Source organism: Mastomys coucha, unplaced genomic scaffold (assembly GCF_008632895.1).
Source record: "Mastomys coucha isolate ucsf_1 unplaced genomic scaffold, UCSF_Mcou_1 pScaffold21, whole genome shotgun sequence".
NCBI classification, from domain to species: Eukaryota; Metazoa; Chordata; class Mammalia; order Rodentia; family Muridae; genus Mastomys; species Mastomys coucha.
Window position 1 is genome coordinate 24112189 of NW_022196904.1, and position 17772 is coordinate 24129960.

Genomic DNA, 17772 nt, shown 5'->3' on the forward strand with positions numbered 1-17772 from the left:
TCTCAAAATAATGCCTGCCAGGTCTTAATAGTAAAATCTTGCCTCTAGAAAGAAAAAGATAATAGATAGATAGATAGATAGATAGATAGATAGATAGATAGATAGAACCAGATGAGCTGTGGCTACTTATAATCCCAGCATTTGAGAAAGGATTTCAAGGGATTAAAGTGTGCACCACTACATCAGGCTATTATTCACCATTTTCTTTCTTCTTTTCTTTTTTCTTTTTCTTTTTCTTTTGGTTTTTTTTTGGGGGGGTCGTTGAGACAGGGTTTCTCTGTATAGCCCTGGTTGTCCTGGAACTCACTCTGTAGACCAGGCTGGCCTCGAACTCAGAAATCCACCTGCCTCTGCCTCCCAAGTGCTGGGATTAAAGGTGTGCGCTACCACCACTGTCCGGCATCATTTTCTTACTCTATTTTTTTTTTTTTAAATTTCTTCTTGCCTTTCTTTCCATGCATAATTAAATTGGTTTGAATGAGAGTGTCTCCTGCAGTCTCATGTATTTGATCATCTGATCTGCAGGTGGCTGTGCTGTTTGGTTGTAGAACTTTTAAGAGACGCAGCCTTGCTGGAGGAAGTACATCACTTAGGGGGCTGGCGTTAAGGGTTTATAGCTTCACTCCACTCCTCCCCCCTGCTTCTCTTTCCTGTATGTAGATAAAATGGGATCCATCAGCCAGCTTCTGCTCCTGTCTCCATGTGATATCTCCCCTAGCATGAGGAACACTATCCCTCTAGAATAGTCTGTTGGTTTGAATATGCTTGGCCCATAGGAAGTAGCAGTTAGGAGGTGTGGCCTTGCTAGAGGAAGTGTGTCACTGGAGGCAGGGCTTTGAGATCTCATATATATATGCTCAAGTCTGGCCAGTGTGATCCAGACCCTCCTGGCTACCTTCCACTCAAGATGGAGAATTCTGGACTCCTGCAGCCTCAAGTCTACCTACACGAAGTCATGTTTCCCACTTCAATGATAATGGACTGCTCAAGGGCTGGGCACTCCTAAACCTTCCCCTGCTACCCCAGGCCTGATCCCCAGTCAGGGAAGTGGTCAGTGGCCACTTACACAAAAACTCACATGCCTGGTTGGCTTTACCTCCTGCCACTACTTTGTCCCATCCTTCTTCCCTGAGTCATGGGGATTCTGCCTTTCCTCTTTTTTGTCCTAGCCCATGCAATCCCAAAGGTCCTGACTCCTGCACTGTTGGCTGTTGGCATCTTTATTGATCGATCAAAAACCAACTGGGGACAAGGACCTTTAGGGTTTGGACACACAGATTCCTAATTGAATCAGAGCATTAGAATCAACTTCCAACAGACTGGACCTCTGAAACTGTGAGCCAGTCCCAACTGATCATGGTGTCTCTTCACATCAGTAAAACTCTAAGACAAATGGGTCCTAGTATTAATCTACAGGTTGGCTAGTTGTCTCTCCATGTAAACAACCTTATTTACTCACTCCACAGGCTTGTACAACACGACCTCAAACTCTTGACAAGTCTTTCTTGGATTTATGTGTGAATGTTTTGTCACAGTCCTAGTGACTGTGTGGTTTGCTGCCAGTCATGGTGGCGTTTGCCTTTAATCCCAACACTCAGGAGGCAGAGACAAGCAGATCTCTGTGAGTTTGAGGCCAGCCTGGGCTAAAAATTGAATCCAGGGCATGCAGGGCTTATTACATAGAGAGATCCTGTCTCAAAAAATCAGAAGGAAAAAAAAAGCCAGGCAGTGGTGGTGCATGCCTTTAGTCCCAGCACTTGGGAGGCAGAGGCAGGCGGATTTCTGAGTTCGAGGCCAGCCTGGTCTACAGAGTGAGTTCCAGGACAGCCAGGGCTACACAGAGAAACCCTGTCTTGAAAAACCAAAAAAAAAAAAAAAAAAAAAAGTGGATATTTATTTTCAAGCTCCCCCCCCCAATGGATTGGCTGCTTTCAGTAAATGGTTAAAAATAAAGGACATTCTTTGTGTTTATAAAGGAACAGGAGAAGAAAGTGAAGTGGCTCAGCAAGCTAATTCTTTTTGTTTAAAGACTATGACAGACAGCAAAGCACTCTATGAAAGGTTGAGGCTTGGTCTTGCTGTCTACTGTAATGCTAAGTGTGGGCACCCAAGACCTGTAGTCTGTACATAGACTCAAGTAGCCCTGTCCCCAAGTTATTTCTGATTGGTAAATAAAGATGCTGACAGCCAATAGCTGGGGAGAAGAGACATAGGTAGAGTTAAGGTTTCCTGGACTTGGGGTCAGAGGAGAAATATGAGGAGAAGAAGGTGGAGGAGGGAGAAGCTACTATGGGTTAGGTGAGCCATAAAAACGTGGTCCTGAGGGCTGTGGGCCCATTGGAGTTAAGAGCAGCCCACATGAAACATAGTACATAGTAAGTAGTAATTTGGGGTTATCTATAGGAAAGTAGATTCTAACAGCATGGAAGGTAGATATCTGCCCAGCTCTTGTGCTGTTTAAGGCTTATTGTAAATATAAAGGCTGTGTGTGTCCAGAAATTAAATGGTTAAAGGCTGGGTGGAAACCCTGGGTCAAAATTAATAATTTCTACAAGGAAGCACACTGGGACAGGCAATTTTTTTTTAAACAACTTTAATTTGAATTGCCATTTATTTTTATTTTATGTGTTTGTTTTTGTTTGTTTGTTTGTTTGCCTGCATGTGTATTTGGGTGACACATATATACAGTGCTGTGGAGGCCAGAAGAGGATGTTGGAGTCTCTGGAACTACAGTTACAGATAGGTTTTAGCCACCAAGTGGGTACTGGGAACTATATCTCGGTCATCTGCAAGAGCAGCCAGCACTCTCAATTCCTCAACTGCAGAAGGCCTGGAGGTCCTTGTGACCACAGGTAAGCCCTAGGGGAACCTGGAATGTTGTTCCTTCAAGGGAAGGAATTCAGTGCTTGATACCCACCCCGAAGGCTGGGAGTGGATATGCATGCTAGCCTAGAGGCCTTGACCCCAGACTGGATCCTCCTCCAGAACCTTATCAAAAGCTTGCCAGTCAGTCCCAGAATCTATAAAACCTGTCCCAGGTACTTTACAAAATAGTTTTGATGTAGTCACATCTGATCTTCTTTTTAGCTTACTTTGTACTTCAAAGATATTTCTGTATATCTGGATTGAGTTAATTATCACCAGAAAAGTTTTTGGCTAACTGCTCTGTGCTTAAATACACCTCCAATAAACTACTTGTCAGACTGCTGAAGTTTGAACCAACACCAGCTACTTAGTCATGTTGAACTGAAATGTTTTCTTGACTCTCATAGATGTCATTCTGCTGGCTGTGGGGGTCGCAGGGACTCCGAAACTGAGCCATCTCTCTAGCTCCTGCTTAGTTTTGCTTTTTGTTTTTGTTTTCTAATGCAAGCACTGACCTTGTTTTGCCTGGCATCAGTCTGTCACGTGTTGGGATCCCAGGCTTTCTATCAGTCCTAAGGTCTTAAGTGTCTTTGTGTTCTCTTTGCCAAAGTTGCTTGATTTAGCTTTCTCCTGATTCTGTCCCAGTCTCTTCCTAAAAATACTATATATGATCCGTACTTCTAAATAAACTTGCTTCGCATAAGTTGTCAGTTTATGCAAGACCTCCTAGTCCCAGAATTTGCTTTTGTCTTCTTTATTCCCCATCCCCGGTCCCCCTCTCACACCCCTTGACACACTGATATTTGGGACTCTTATTCGTGTGTTTGAGTCATTCATGATTTTGTCTTTTTGGTTCCAAGTCTGGCCTTGAACAATTGAGCCATCTCTCCATCTTGAGTCCATAATTTCAATGGTCTCAAGGCTCATTATTATCTTGGTTGCAAAACAGGAGAAAACTTAGGTGTTGGGGGTTCCTGCACTATATATTCAGATACTGATTTCTATGCCCAGGCATCTGGTTGCAGTCCAAAAGTTGGCATGGTCAAGCATCTCCTTTCTCAATGTTATGTAAAAATTGTTTTCCATCACCTCTGATTGATTAATAAAGAACTAATCAGAGAATTATCTAGGCAGAAGAGAATCCCAGTCAGGGGTTCCCAAAAAGAGACAAGAGGGAGAGAAAGAGGGAGAGGGAGAAGGAGGTGTGGAGAGACCATGTGAATGGACCAGGAAGATTTGCCATGAGGTCATGAGGTCATAATGAGAGAGTAGCTATGAGAACACACATGGACCAGAGCAAGCCAGGGCAAGACTCAGATGGCCTCCAATTCACAGAAATCCACCTACCTCTGTCTCCCAGGTGCTAAGATTAAAGGCATATGCCATCATGCTTAGCAACTTTAGCTATTTCTTCAAGAGGACAGGCAAATACATTTTGCATGCTTGCTGTGTGTCTCCTCCAGCTCTGCACATGAAGCTAATATAAATGACACTATGAGAGAGTCAAAGGGAGAAGATTCAAAAGAAGCCATTGCTGGTTGTGGTGGTTTGAATAGAAATGGCCCCCACAAACTCATGTGTGTGAATGCTTAGCCCATCGGGAGTGAGTGGCACTATTAGGAGGTGTGGTCTTGTTGGAGGAAGTGTGTCACTATGGAGGGGTGGGCTTTGTAGTCTTATAAGTTCAAGTTTTATTAGTATGTCATCAGTCTCCTGCTGCTGCCTGTGGATCAAGATGTAGAACTTCCAGCTCTTTCTCTAGCACCATGTTTGCCTGCACACTGCCATGTTTTTTGCCATGATGATAATGGACTAAACCTCTGAACTGTAAGCCAGCCACAATTAAATGTTTTCCTTTATAAGAGTTGCTGTGGTCATGGTATCTCTTCATAGCAATAAAACCCTAAGGCAGAAGTTGGTACCAGGAGTGGGATATTGCTATGACAGACCTATGTTTTGGGGACACATGATGAAGGACTCTTCACTAAGGGCACATATGTTTTGGTTTGCCTTACATTGTGTAGCTGAGCTCCATTTGTTGTGACTCTGGCTGCTTCTGAGGACTCGGTCTGATTGGCAGAGTGATGTCAGCTGATACAGACTCACGTGGAGTTTTGCTAAGACAGACTCATGTGCTGAGGCAAGACCCATGGAGGACACATGTTTAGAGGGAGTATAAATAGGACTCAATGGACAGTGATGGGGTGGGGAGGCTTTCCTCCTCCTCCTCCTCCTCTTCCTCCTCTTCCTCCTCCTCTTCCTCCTCTTCTTTTTTTTTCTCAAAACAGGGTTTCTCTGTGTAGCCCTGGAACTCGTTTCTGATAAGGGTATAAAGAGTCTGATTGCTCGCAGCAAACTTGTTTCAGCCCCAGTCTTGGTGAGACCCCCCCCCCAACTTGGCCTGGTTTACATTCTCACTGAGATTATCTAGAGACCCTGTTAAGTATGGGCTGAGGCTTACCTCACCTACAGTTGCTTACTGTTTGACTGCTGGGGAGGGGCCCTTAAGAGTTTTCCAAGTTTTGGTTCTCTCAGGCATGTGAGCTTCTAGTTGCCTCCCAAAGCTCGAGTCCTGGCTCCTTCCAGGAGGGAATCCTTTTGTTGGAAAAACTACTGTTTTTCCACACAGGTGCCACACAGGCAGAACTAATGCCAGCAGGACCAGTATCAGCTGCTGTTCACGTGGTTACAGACAGAAAAGAAGCTGTAATTATAAATGAAAGCTGGGGAATGACTTTCAAAGGTCCATCCCTAGAGACTTACCTCTTCTTGCCAGGTCCCACAGCCTTCACAGAGCCCCACAAACCTGGGGACTAAGTGTTCAAAATTTGAGCTGGGGGAGGGGAACATTTTAAATTCAAACCATAACACATTTGGCTCACAGTTAATTTTATTAATTCATTTGATTTTTTTTCTTTTTCTCTTCCATGAACTGTAAATTCTAGGAAAGCCAGGGTCTTGCTGGCCTGAGTCACTGTGCGATCCAGAAGGATGTTAGCATGATCTGATCAGCCACACTGTTCTAATAGCCTGTGTTCAGCCTGGGAGTGAGACCCATGCACTGAACAGTAAGTTAACTAGTTCAACTGTGGGGTTGGGGGGGATAACAAAAAGGGCCATTAGCTGTAAGCCAGGCTCTTGGCTCAAAGCATCAAACACAAGAGTATGAAGAAAAAGGTGTGGCTGGATAATGCCCTTATAGACATTGAACCAATCAGATTTAAGCACTGGAGGCACACCCGCTAGACAGTGGCCAATCATAATGAAGTGGTGGGCAATAGAGAGGCCACACCCAGTGACTCAGATTGCCAAGGCCATGTCAGGGACTGAGGAGCAAAGAGAAGACCTACAGACCTTGAGTTGGTGATTAGTTATGGACAATGAGGGAGGAAAGTGTGTGTGTGTGTGTGTGTGTGTGTGTGTGATAAAATAGGATTTAAAAGCAGGAAAAGTAATTGAGAAAGACAGGGAGGGGATTCCAGGGAGCATGGGGAGGGGATACAGGGCCAGCCAAGCTAGTCCATAGGAACATGGAGGTGTGGTGCCCTCTCAATAGTGCCCTTTCCCCTGGCTTAGGATGGCATCGTCTGTGTTTTGTGCCTCATTTGGCTTGGCAAGTCCTTTATTATTATTTTTTATTTCTTGATAGTAGGGATTGAGCCCAGATGCTTGCAAAGCTGTACCTCTGAGCCACACCTCCAGGCCCTCATTGGTGGATTTTAGGCAAAGGTTCTAATCGTGTTGCGTCATGCCCCCAGCCCTTTCCTGCTACTGCAAGAGTCACATTCTCAGCTACTCATGAATATATGGCTACTCATAGCAATATGTTTTACCACTGGGCAAAATCTTCAGCTTCTTTTTAATTTTAATTTCTTTTCTTTGAGGCAGGGTCTTCTTACAAAACTGCTCAGGCTGCCCTTCAACACGTTTTGTAGCCCAGGTGGGTCTTGAACTTCCAACCCTCCTTACTCATTCCACTGAGCATATGGGATGACAGACTACCAGGGCTGCCTCTGACCCTCTTTTATTGGGGGCTCAGATGCCCCCTTTACACTCTGTGTACAGTTTGTATTCATCCAGAACCTCCTCCTCAGGCCAGGACCCATGGCTGCTGAGACTAAAATCAAGAACCTGGAAGCCCAGACCACATCAGGGCAACAGGCCTATCAGAGATTACCTGGGTCAGGGCCAGTCATGCTGATTGCCTTGGCTCCCCCAGCGAAGGATTATCTCTGTCTGTCCATCACATCCTTCTGCTTCTGCATCCTGCTGGCGATTCCAGCCCTGCTGTTCTCCCTTAAGGTGGGTACCATCCAGCTTCTGGTCTTCTCCCTCAGGGAGATCTTCATGTCCCACAGAGGTTCTTCCCTCCCTTTTCACCATCTGGCTGTGTGCTCCTTCTGATTCCCTCGACTCCTGGGTCCTTGACTCCACTCTCATCCTGTGTCCCTCTTGGTTACTTCTTCCTCACCCTCTAGTCCTGATATCAGATTCTCCAGGGATGCCCCTCCCCTCACCCTTTTCTTCCTGGGAACCATCTTGTCTGTTTGTCTTCACCTCCACAGACCCGGGAAGCCAACTCTGTTGGGGATTGGAGGCGAGCCCAGAGGTACTCCATGCTGGCCTTGGGCTTCAGCATCTCCAGCATTCTTGTGGGATGCATTTTGACAGTCACCTCTGTTAGATTAGTTTTTGAAACAAAGGATATGACATCCTCCTGAAGGCTCACCTCACTCAGGGAGTTCCAACCGTTCCTTCGTGGAGCCTCTGACCTTGGACATCAGCAGCTGCCTGTGCTAAGGGAACCCTCAGTCAGGCAACACTGTTAAGAGCAATAAAGCTTTCGGGGTTTCTATGCTTCCATTCACCTGCTGCATGTGTGAGCACCTGGGTACTGGTTCTCATGGCAGAGCATCTCTTTCCCAGATGCTCTGGGGTCCTTTTAGAGAGTGAACAAACATTTATTGATAACAGTATCAGGTTCAGTCCTAAGGCAGATGGATGGGGTACCTCTCTTTACTGGTTAATGTGTGGGAAGACAGGCATGGTGGCTGGGTTAGCATCTTTTCTGCTGCAATCAACTCAGTGACCAGAGAAGTAACTTAAGGAATAAAAAAAATTGTTTCAGCCTTCTGGTCCCATAGGAGAGTCTACCTTAACAGGGAAAGAGTGGCATAGGAAGAGCAGGAAGCAAAGGTCTTATTTTTAATCTATATGCAAGAAGTACGAGTAGGGGTAGATGGGGGAGGGGAAGGAAGGGCATGGGGCAAAGAAGAGATAATGAGAATAAGCCCTCCTCAAGGGTCATACTTCCTCCAGTGGGGCTCCACCTCCTAAAGGTTCCAAACCTTCCCAAACGGTGCCACCAGTTGGGGACCAAGTCTTCAAATACAGAAGCCTGAGAGGGTCATTTCCCATTCAAACTATCACAGTGGTACATGTCTGTAATCCCAGCATTTGGGTGCCTGAGGCAGGAGGATGGTGAGTTCAAGGCCAGACTGGGTTATATCATTAGACTCTGTCTCAGAAAACCAAAATAAGTATAATATAATGCCAGCACTTGGGAAGCGGAGGCAGGAGAACATGAGTTTGAGAACAGCTTGAACTATAGACATTTCCTCAAAAATGAGCAAAACCCTAAAGTACAGCAACAACAACAGCAACAAAAACCTCTTTCCTCTATTGGGTTGGGGATTCAGTTCAGTAATTAGGCACTTGCCTAGCCTGTGAGATCAGTTCTCAGTTCTGCAAACAACAAAAGCAAAAAAAAAAACCATAGCTGGCTATGGTTGTTGCAGAATATTTGATCACATTTGTCAACCCCAAGATTGTAAACAAGTAGTTGTGGTATGGTTCAGCCCTTGTACACACCTCTTTAACCCCTTTAATCCAAGAGCTAAATAAAGTCAACCCTAGGTCAAAGGCAGTGCAAGCAACCAGCTGGCAGGGGTGAACCTTCCTAAAGAGAAAGGAGAGACTTTCAGTTGCAGGGGATTTAAGATGGTGTGGAGATGGAGAAAGTACTTTTTCCTTCTGGGACGTCAGTGGAGTAGGAAGGTCAGCTGGGTGCTTTCTTGCCTCTTTGAGCTAGCAGGCTTTCACCCCAGCATCTGGCTCCTGAGTCTTCAGTAAATCAAATGGCTGGAGTTTTTGTTTTTACAACAAGACATGGTGGTATGTGCCTTTAATCCTAGTACTCAGGAAGCTGAAGCAGGCAGATCTCTGAAAGTCTGGGCTAGCCAGTGCTACCTATGAGACCCTGTCTTTAAAGCAAAGAAACAAACCAAACCATATGGCCTTATGTGACATTGAGAAGACACTGAGAAAGAATGAAATACAAAGTCACGGCTTTATTTATTTATTTATTTATTTATTTATTTTTGGTTTTTTAGAGACAGGGTTTCTCTGTGTAGCCCTGGCTGTCCTGGAATTCACTCTGTAGACCAGGCTGGCCTCAAACTCAGAAATCTGCCTGCCTCTGCCTCCCAAGTGCTGGGATTAAAGGCATGTGGTACCACTCACCAGCATGTTTGAAGTCACCCTAACAACTCTTCAGTGAGAGGAGTTCTGTTTGTTCTGTCTAGTGTGGGAACCACTAGCCAAATGTGCTGGACCTTTTGCAATGTAGGGGGTCAAGCTTTGGTTTTAAAAGTTAAAAGTCAATTTAGTTTGTCCTTTGTGTTTGGGAGCTACCATAGTGGATGGTGGTTCTGGACAGTGCTAGTTATGAAAAAACAATGAAACTGGGAGTCTAGAGTGGCTCTGGGAAGCCCTGATGGGCAGCTAATAGCTGGCCTGTGGCCTGAAGAAGACAGAGCCATAAAAATATCTGGGGTCTGGGGGTGTAGCTCCTTAGCTACACTGCATGCCTAGTGGGCAGGAAACTCTGGATTCCATCAGTAGCACCCAGAAACTGGATGTGGTGGCCCACCCTGTAATCCCAGGACTCTGGAGATACAGGGTGGAGACCCAGAGGTTCAAGGTCATCCTTGACTATATAGAGTTTGTGGCCAGTTTGAGACCTTGTCTAAAAGAAAGGGGAAAAAATATGTAGAAGTCCCAGGGCAGTGGTGGTGCATGACTTTAATCCCAGCACTGGGGAGGCAGAGACAGGCAGGTCTCTGAGTTCAAAGCCATCCTGGTCCACAGAGAGACCTGGTCTTCCAGGACAGGCAGGGTTACATGGAGTAACCCTGTCTTGGACACACACCCTCCCCCCAAAAAGAAAATGTAGGGCTGGTGAGATAGCTCAGTGGGTAAGAGCACTGACTGTTCTTCTGAAGGTCCTGAGTTCAGATCCCAGCAACCACATAGTGGCTCACAACCACCCGTAATGAGACCTGACACCCTCTTCTGGTGTGTCTGAAGACAGCTACAATGAATTACCCTGGAGCCGGAGCGAGCAGGGCTGACAGAAGTCCTGAGTTCAATTCCCAGCGGCCACACACATGATAGCTCAGGGCCATCTGAACAGCTACAGTGTATCATACACATAAAAATAAATAAAATAAATCTTTAAAAAAATGTAGAAGAAAATTGAACACCAGCTGCAAAGCTGTAAATCCAGAGCAAGCCTAGTTTATTTTGGGAGGATAAAGAAATGGAAACCTCCAGGTGGTGGTGGCACATGCCTTTAATCCCAGCACTTGGGAGGCAGAGGCAGGCGGATTTCTGAGTTTGAGGCCAGCCTGGTCTACAGAGTGAGTTCCAGGACACCCAGGGACACACGGAGAAACCCTGTCTAGAAAAAACAAAAAACAAAAAACGAACAAACAATCAAACAAAAAAGAAATGGAAACCTTGGGCTGGAAAGATAACTCAGTTTTTTTTTTTTTTTAAAGATTTATTTATTATATGTAAGTACACTGTAGCTGTCTCCAGACACACCAGAAGAGGGCGTCAGATCTCATTACGGACGGTTGTGAGCTACCAAGAGCAGTCAGTGCTCTTAACTGCTGAGCTATCTCTCCGGCCCAATGACTCAGTGTTTAAGAACACTGATGCTCTTGTAGAAAGTTCTTCAGGCCCAGTACCCATGCCAAGTGGCTCACAGTAGCCTGTAACTCCAGCTTCAGGGGATCTGACAGTCTGTCCTGGACTCTTTGGGCACCTGCTCTCATATGTACACATTCCCACTCAGACACACACAGAGTTAAAAATGAAATAAATCTTTAAAGAATTATTGAGTTACATTGGATGCAAAAGAACTCTTAAGAATTATGTGTGTATGAATGTGTGAGTGTGCGTGTTTGTGTGTGTGTATGTATGTGTGTATGCACATTTAAACTTAAGACAAGGTCTCTTGTAGCCCAAGCTGGCCTCTACATTTCTACATTGCTGAGGATACCCGTGAACTTCTGATCCTCCTACCTCTAATTCCCGAGTGCTTGGACTCCAGGTATGTATCAGCATACATGTGCTATATGGTGCTGGGAATTGAACCCAGGGCTTCATGCATGCTATGCAAATACTCCAACAGCTAAGATGCACACTCAGCCCAGAAATAAATAAATAAATAAATAGATAAATAAACATAAAAGGGCTGGAGAGATGGCTCAGTGGTTAAGAACACTGAGTGCTCTTCCAGTGGTCCTGAGTTCAAATCCCAGCAACCACATGGTGGCTCACAACCATCTGTAATGGATCTGATGCCTTCTTCTGGTATGTCTACAGCTACAGTGCACTCACATACATTAAAATAAAGAGATAAATCTTTAAAAAAAAGTCCAAAGTTCAAAGTCTCTTCTGAGATTCATCCAATTAGCTGTAATTCCCAAAGCAAGACAGGAAACCAGTTGGGCAAACTCCAAACTCTGCATCTCCATGTCTGTTCTCAAAGCTGTCTTAAGATCTCCAACTCCTTTAAAATATATATATATACATAAAGATTTATTTATTTTTATTAGATTTATTTTAAGTGTATTTTTTCTACAAATATGTATATGCATGATATATGTGCCTTGTACCCATAGAGGCCAGAAAAACGTGTTGGATCTCCTGAAACTGGGGGTTATCGAAGGTTGTGAGCCATTATGTGGGTGCTGGAAACTGAACTTGGGTCCTCTGGAAGAGCAGCAAGTGCTCTTCCTATTAGTCCTCTGACCCATTGCCAAGAAGTTTACATTTTAAAATAGTTTATTATATCCTGTGTTTTAGGTCCTAAACCCCAAAGGACAGTGACTCTAGAAGGATTGGTGGTGGCATTCCTCAGAAACCTGGGAAATGGGTTTCTATCTACCAGAAAGGGCCACTTCCCTTGGCATATACCTGTGGTTCCATATCAAAGTTTCCTGGTCTCTACTAACATGTATTTGTTATATCAGAGCCCCTACAGTAGCCTTTTGGCCTTCTTCCCTCCTGCTCCACTCCCAAGGTCCCAAATTGTTCCACATTCCCTTCCGAACCTCATTCTTCGTAACTCAAATGTTTTTTTTTTCCTTCTGCCTTGATTATCTCTCTCCATTCTTCACTTAGCTCCCAAGACAGCCGTGGCCCTGAGAAATCTGCTCCCTCTCTGCTTCTCCATCAGAGGTGGCCATGGCAGTCTCTGGAGTCCCCAGATGCCTCAGGCGATTCTCTCTTCTATATTTACCTGGACTTCACATGCACCCATGGAGTGGCCCGGTTCATGGTTTCACTGTCATGTCAACCTGACAGACTGTCTGACAGAGCAATTTATGGGAGGAATTGTTGGAAAGATGTATTTATGAGTGTCTGAGAGATTCCAGGCTGTGGAGGCAGGCACAGCTCTGCCCACAGCAGTGGACGTAGGAAGCAGCAGCTGGCCCATGCGGCCCAGACCAGGAAACAGAGCATATAGGTCTAGACCAGGAACAACCTTCCTGGATGCAGCCATGCTCCCTGCCTTGATGATGATGGACTGAACCTCTGAACCTGTAAGCCAGCTCCAATTAAATGTTGTCCTTATAAGAGTTGCTTTGGTCATGGTGTCTGTTCACAGCAGTAAAACCCTAACTGAGACACCCAAGTTTTCCACTTCTCTTGGCAGAGCTCCACATCCTATAGCTCCACAGGACATCCCAGATTCAAACCACAATTCATTAAGATAAACATGGGCTAACAAGTTGACTCAGTGGGTCTAGGTGCTTGTGGTCAAGGCTTATGGCCTGAGTTTGATTCCTGGAACCTACAGCACAGGAAGAGAGAATCAAGTTCCACAAGTTGTCCTCTGACCTCCTCCACACTGGTGCTATGCCGTACATACACACATACCCATGAATAAAAACATAAATGGAAAAACAAGCACAAAAGTCAATTTAAATTTTTAAAAAATTCATTTATTATTATGAACTATTATTTTTAAAAGATTTTATTTATTATAAATAGGTACACTGTAGTTGTCTTCACATGCATCAGAGGAGGGCATCAGATCTCATTATGGGTGGTAGTAAGCCACGATGTGATTGCTGGGATTTGAACTCAGGACCTTTGGAAGGACAGTTGGTGCTCTTACCCTCTGAGCCATCTCACCAGCCCGCTTTATTTATTATTATAAATAATACATTGTAGCTGTCTTCAGACGCACCAGAAGAGGGCATCAGATCTCACTACAGGTGGTTGTGAGCCACCATGTGGTTGCTGGGAATTGAGCTCAGGACCTTCGGAAGAGTAGTCAGTGCTCTTAACTGCTGAGCCATCTCTTCAGCCCTTAATTAATTAATTAATTTTTTTGAAACAGGGTCTCATTATGTAGCTCTGGCTATCCTGGAACTCACCATGTAGACCAGGCTGGCCTTGAATTTAGAGATCTGCCTGCCTCCAGAGTGCTGGGATTAATGGCATGAGCTGTTATACCTAGCTTCAATTTTATTTTTAAGATTTTTATTTATTTTTATTTTTAAGATTGTGTTACTATGTAGCCCAGGTTAGCCTTGAACTTGAGATCCTCCTGCTTCAGCCTCCCATGTGTTGGGGTTACAGGCACGTTTTCCCTAGCAGAGTCTGTATTTTATAAGGATGTCAAAGAGCTGAGGGTTCAAGGACCGTTAAATAAACACTGACAGGAAGTGGAGGGCCTTTTCCTGCTTCCATGGCAACTGTGAGGCACAGCTAGTGTTCTGTGTGGGGACAGCATCAGGAAGGCTGAGGTGGTTGTAGAATAGGACCCATGTCACTGGGTCTGGGGACTGTGTGAGGACTTCACCTCTTGGTTGGAGAGGTGAAGCCAGAGCAGGGCTCTGAGCATACAGTACTCTGACCCCAACATGCACATGCTCCCCCTGGTCAATTCGGGATTAGAGTGTATGGAGGTGGGGGGCAGGCTGTTGGGATGTAGAGACAGAAGATGGTGGAGGCTGGACCGAGGTGGGAGCAGAGAAGGGAGGCAAAGTTGATCTATGTAATGAGAATTCTGTTTTCCTTGAAAAACACAGAAACATTATGGGAATATCCCAGGTGTGGGATATGGGGCTGCTTCAGACTGTCCACAGCAGCTGACTACGTTTTTGCCTATGGTCTAGCAGGAGCGTGATTTTTGCCAGCAGCAGATAGTTTCTGTGGTGGTGTGATGTTTGGAATTCTGGGGACTTTTCAGAGGGCATATGGATGCTAGGGCCCTAGAGAGTAGTGGGTGGCTGGTTGGTTGGGGTTTGTCACATAGTCATGTGCCAAGAGACAATAAGAAGAAATTAGATATCCTGATGGCGAACAAGATACCCCAAAGAACTCTATGTCCCTAATCAGCGGGGAGTAGTGTGGTGATCGCCCCCTTCCAGTGTCCTTTCTCTCTTATCTAGTAGTAGGGAGTTGAAAGGGTGGAAAAGGGGGTATAGAAGATGTCTAGGGTGTAGAAAGAGGATGGAAAGAAGAGAACCCACAGAGTAACAAAAGACAGAGCTACATGTAATGACCTTGAAACTCTAAAGCAAGGTCAGCCAGCAGTTATCTGAGGAAGTGGAGCGCTCTGCCTGGACCTTTCCAATCTGAAGGTGGGCCAGGAACAGAATGCAGGGGCCTTGACTGCCAGATTAGCAGGCTTAGGGGGCAAGCCTTACCCTCTGTTCTTTTACCCGCCATCTACGCCTGAGACCGTTCTGAAAAGGAGCAAGTTGTAAGATCCTTGCCTGCCCAGTGTCTGCCTCAGCTTCCTGTGCCTGCAGCAGGAGGGAGTGAAGGGCACTGCTACACCCACTATCTTATCAGTAAGTCTCAAACACATACTGAAAGTCAAGGTCACTGCGAGGTGCACACACTTAGCAAACATTCCTTGAGGCCAGCCCAGCAAGGCAGGACACACAGTGCATACTGAGATATCTGGAACCTGTCTTTGTGGGAGCACAAAGTGAGAACGAATCAACTTGGGGCTGTGGTGGAGAATGGCGAGGCCTGCAACGTTACTTTCATGGTTCTGTGACCAGATACATGACAGAAACAAGCTACTGAAAGATTTCTTTTGACTCCTGGGTCAGGGACCCAGGCCTTTGCTGCTTGGCCCCATGGGCTGGGGCAGAATGTCATCATCTACCTCCTCCAGCTAGGCCTCCTGACATTTCTAGAACCTCTTCAAACAGTGCCAGCAGCTAAGGACCAAACATTCAACACATGAGTCTTCAACATATGGGGGGGATTTCAGGTTCAAACTTAACAGCTGGGATGGGGAGGGGGAAAGCAAAAATAGGGGAGAGAGAAGAGAAAGAAAGAAAGAGGGACTGAGATAGACAGACAGACAGATAGACAGAATATTAATATGGACTGTGGTACAGAAGCTGAGGGAAATCATTGATCCACCCTGAGCCAAGAATGATCTTGGAATGATCATTTTGTTAATTAGAAAAAAAGATTTATGGTTTTGTTTTGTTTTGTTTTTTGAGACAGGGTTTCTCTGTGTAGCCCTGGCTATCCTGGAACTCACTCTGTATACCAGGCTGGCCTTGGACCTAGAAATCTGCCTGCCTCTGCCTCCCAAGTGCTGGGATTAAAGGCATGCGCCACCACTGCCCGGCCTTATGTTTTATTTAATGATCTGTTTGTGTATGTGCACACACGAATATACACACATGTACACCTTACATGTGTGTTGGATCCTCTGGAGTTGGAGATACAGGTGGCTGTGAGCTGCTCAATATGGGTGCTGAGAACTGAACTTGAGCCCTCTGGAAGAGTAGTATGTGCTCTTAACCACTGAGTCATTTCTCTAGTATGCTGCTGATGTGTGTGTGTGTGTGTGTGTGTGTGTGTGTGTGTGTGTGTGTGTGTGCGCGCGCGCACACACACACGTGCGCATGGTACTGTGTTATCAAGGATGAAATCCAGAGCATTGCATATACTTAGCATTGAACCACACACTCCAGCCCGCACTGGGGGATTCTAGGCGGGTGTTCTACTCACTGAGCCCCTCCCCAGCCCCTCACTGGGGGATTCTAGGCAGGGGCTCTACCACTGAGCCATGCCCCCAGCCCCTCACTGGGGGATTCTAGGCAGGGGCTCTAGCACTGAGCCACACCCCCAGCCCCTCACTGGGGGGTTCTAGGCAGGGGCTCTAGCACTGAGCCACACCCCCAGCCCCTCACTGGGGGATTCTAGACAGAGGCTCTACCACTGAGCCACACCCCCAGCCCCTCACTGGGGGATTCTAGGCAGTTGCTCTAGCACTGAGCCATGCCCCAAGCCCCTCACTGGGGATTCTAGGCAGGGGCTCCAGCACTGAATGGCATCCTCAGCCCTGAAGTTTGCACTTGAAAAGCAGAGGTCCTCAATCCTGAAGTGGAAAATAGTATAAAGAAGAAGGCAGTTGGAGTCTGGGCTTTATCAGGCCTTAGAAATAAATAAATACAGGAAACTTTTTGTCAAACTTCCCCTATTATCTGCTTAATATTCTCTTTCTATTTATTTGTCTCTCCTCTGACCCTTCTTTCTTAGGGACAGAAAAATACATTCAATTCTGACCACTGTTCTCAAACAAGCCTGCGACACTCCGGTGTGCCTTAGGCTCAGTGAGACATGCAGTGATGCCCACTGTAGGGCCGCATCTTGCACACCTGCCATTTGGGAAAAGCTTTGCCCTTGAGCTGTGCCAGAAGTTTCCCATCAGCCTGAAGCGGCATTGTACAGCACCTCCATGTCCACCACGTGGGCTCCAGTCCATACAAGCTGCCAGACATATCCTGATACTTCAGCTCAGTCCACATCCAGCCTGTAGGTAGAGGCCTATGTGTTTACCACATAAGGTAAATAAGGGTTGCTTATTCACAGGATAAAAGAATAATTTGCTCAACCAAGACACTCATCCCAAACAGGCAGAATTTGAGTGCCGTCTGAAGGCTACATAATCTGAGAAGCTTATGAAACTATTCTTCAGTATGTCTGACCATTGTACACTTGAGATGAACAAGGCCATAAAGCTGGTGTAAATTCAAGCTGGCTGTAGCAGGCATTGTCTTTCTGTGGTTGGGTGTAGGAGGTTGGGAGTGTTTGAAGAAATTGTGTTGGTTTGGACAGTGGTTATTTAGCTACAACATCTGGCAGTGACCGTGTGGGCTGAGGCTTAGGCATTTAGGAGCTGTGTGGGAAAATCCAGTGGGACATACACTTAGCCTGTTGCCTCCCTGAGGCAAACATAGCCTGGAGTACCAGGCAGACTCTCGAGGCAGACTCCTCAAGGCCTCCTACTCTTCTACCCCGGGTTGGTTGGCTGAGCTGAATCGGGGTCAACCATTCACAGCCTTGGGTGGGTGTGAACACCTCCACAGATGGACCCCCCTGGGTGTGAAACCTCAACACCTCCCTCTTCTAGGCCTCCTACTCCTCTACCCAGGGTTGGTTGGCTGAGCTGAATTCAGGGTTAGATGACAGCTGTGTAGATTCAGGCTCACCAATGACTGCGTTGTGGACTCAGGCAGTGGCTGCGGACATAGGCTCAGGCTGTGGTTATATGTATTCAGATTTTGG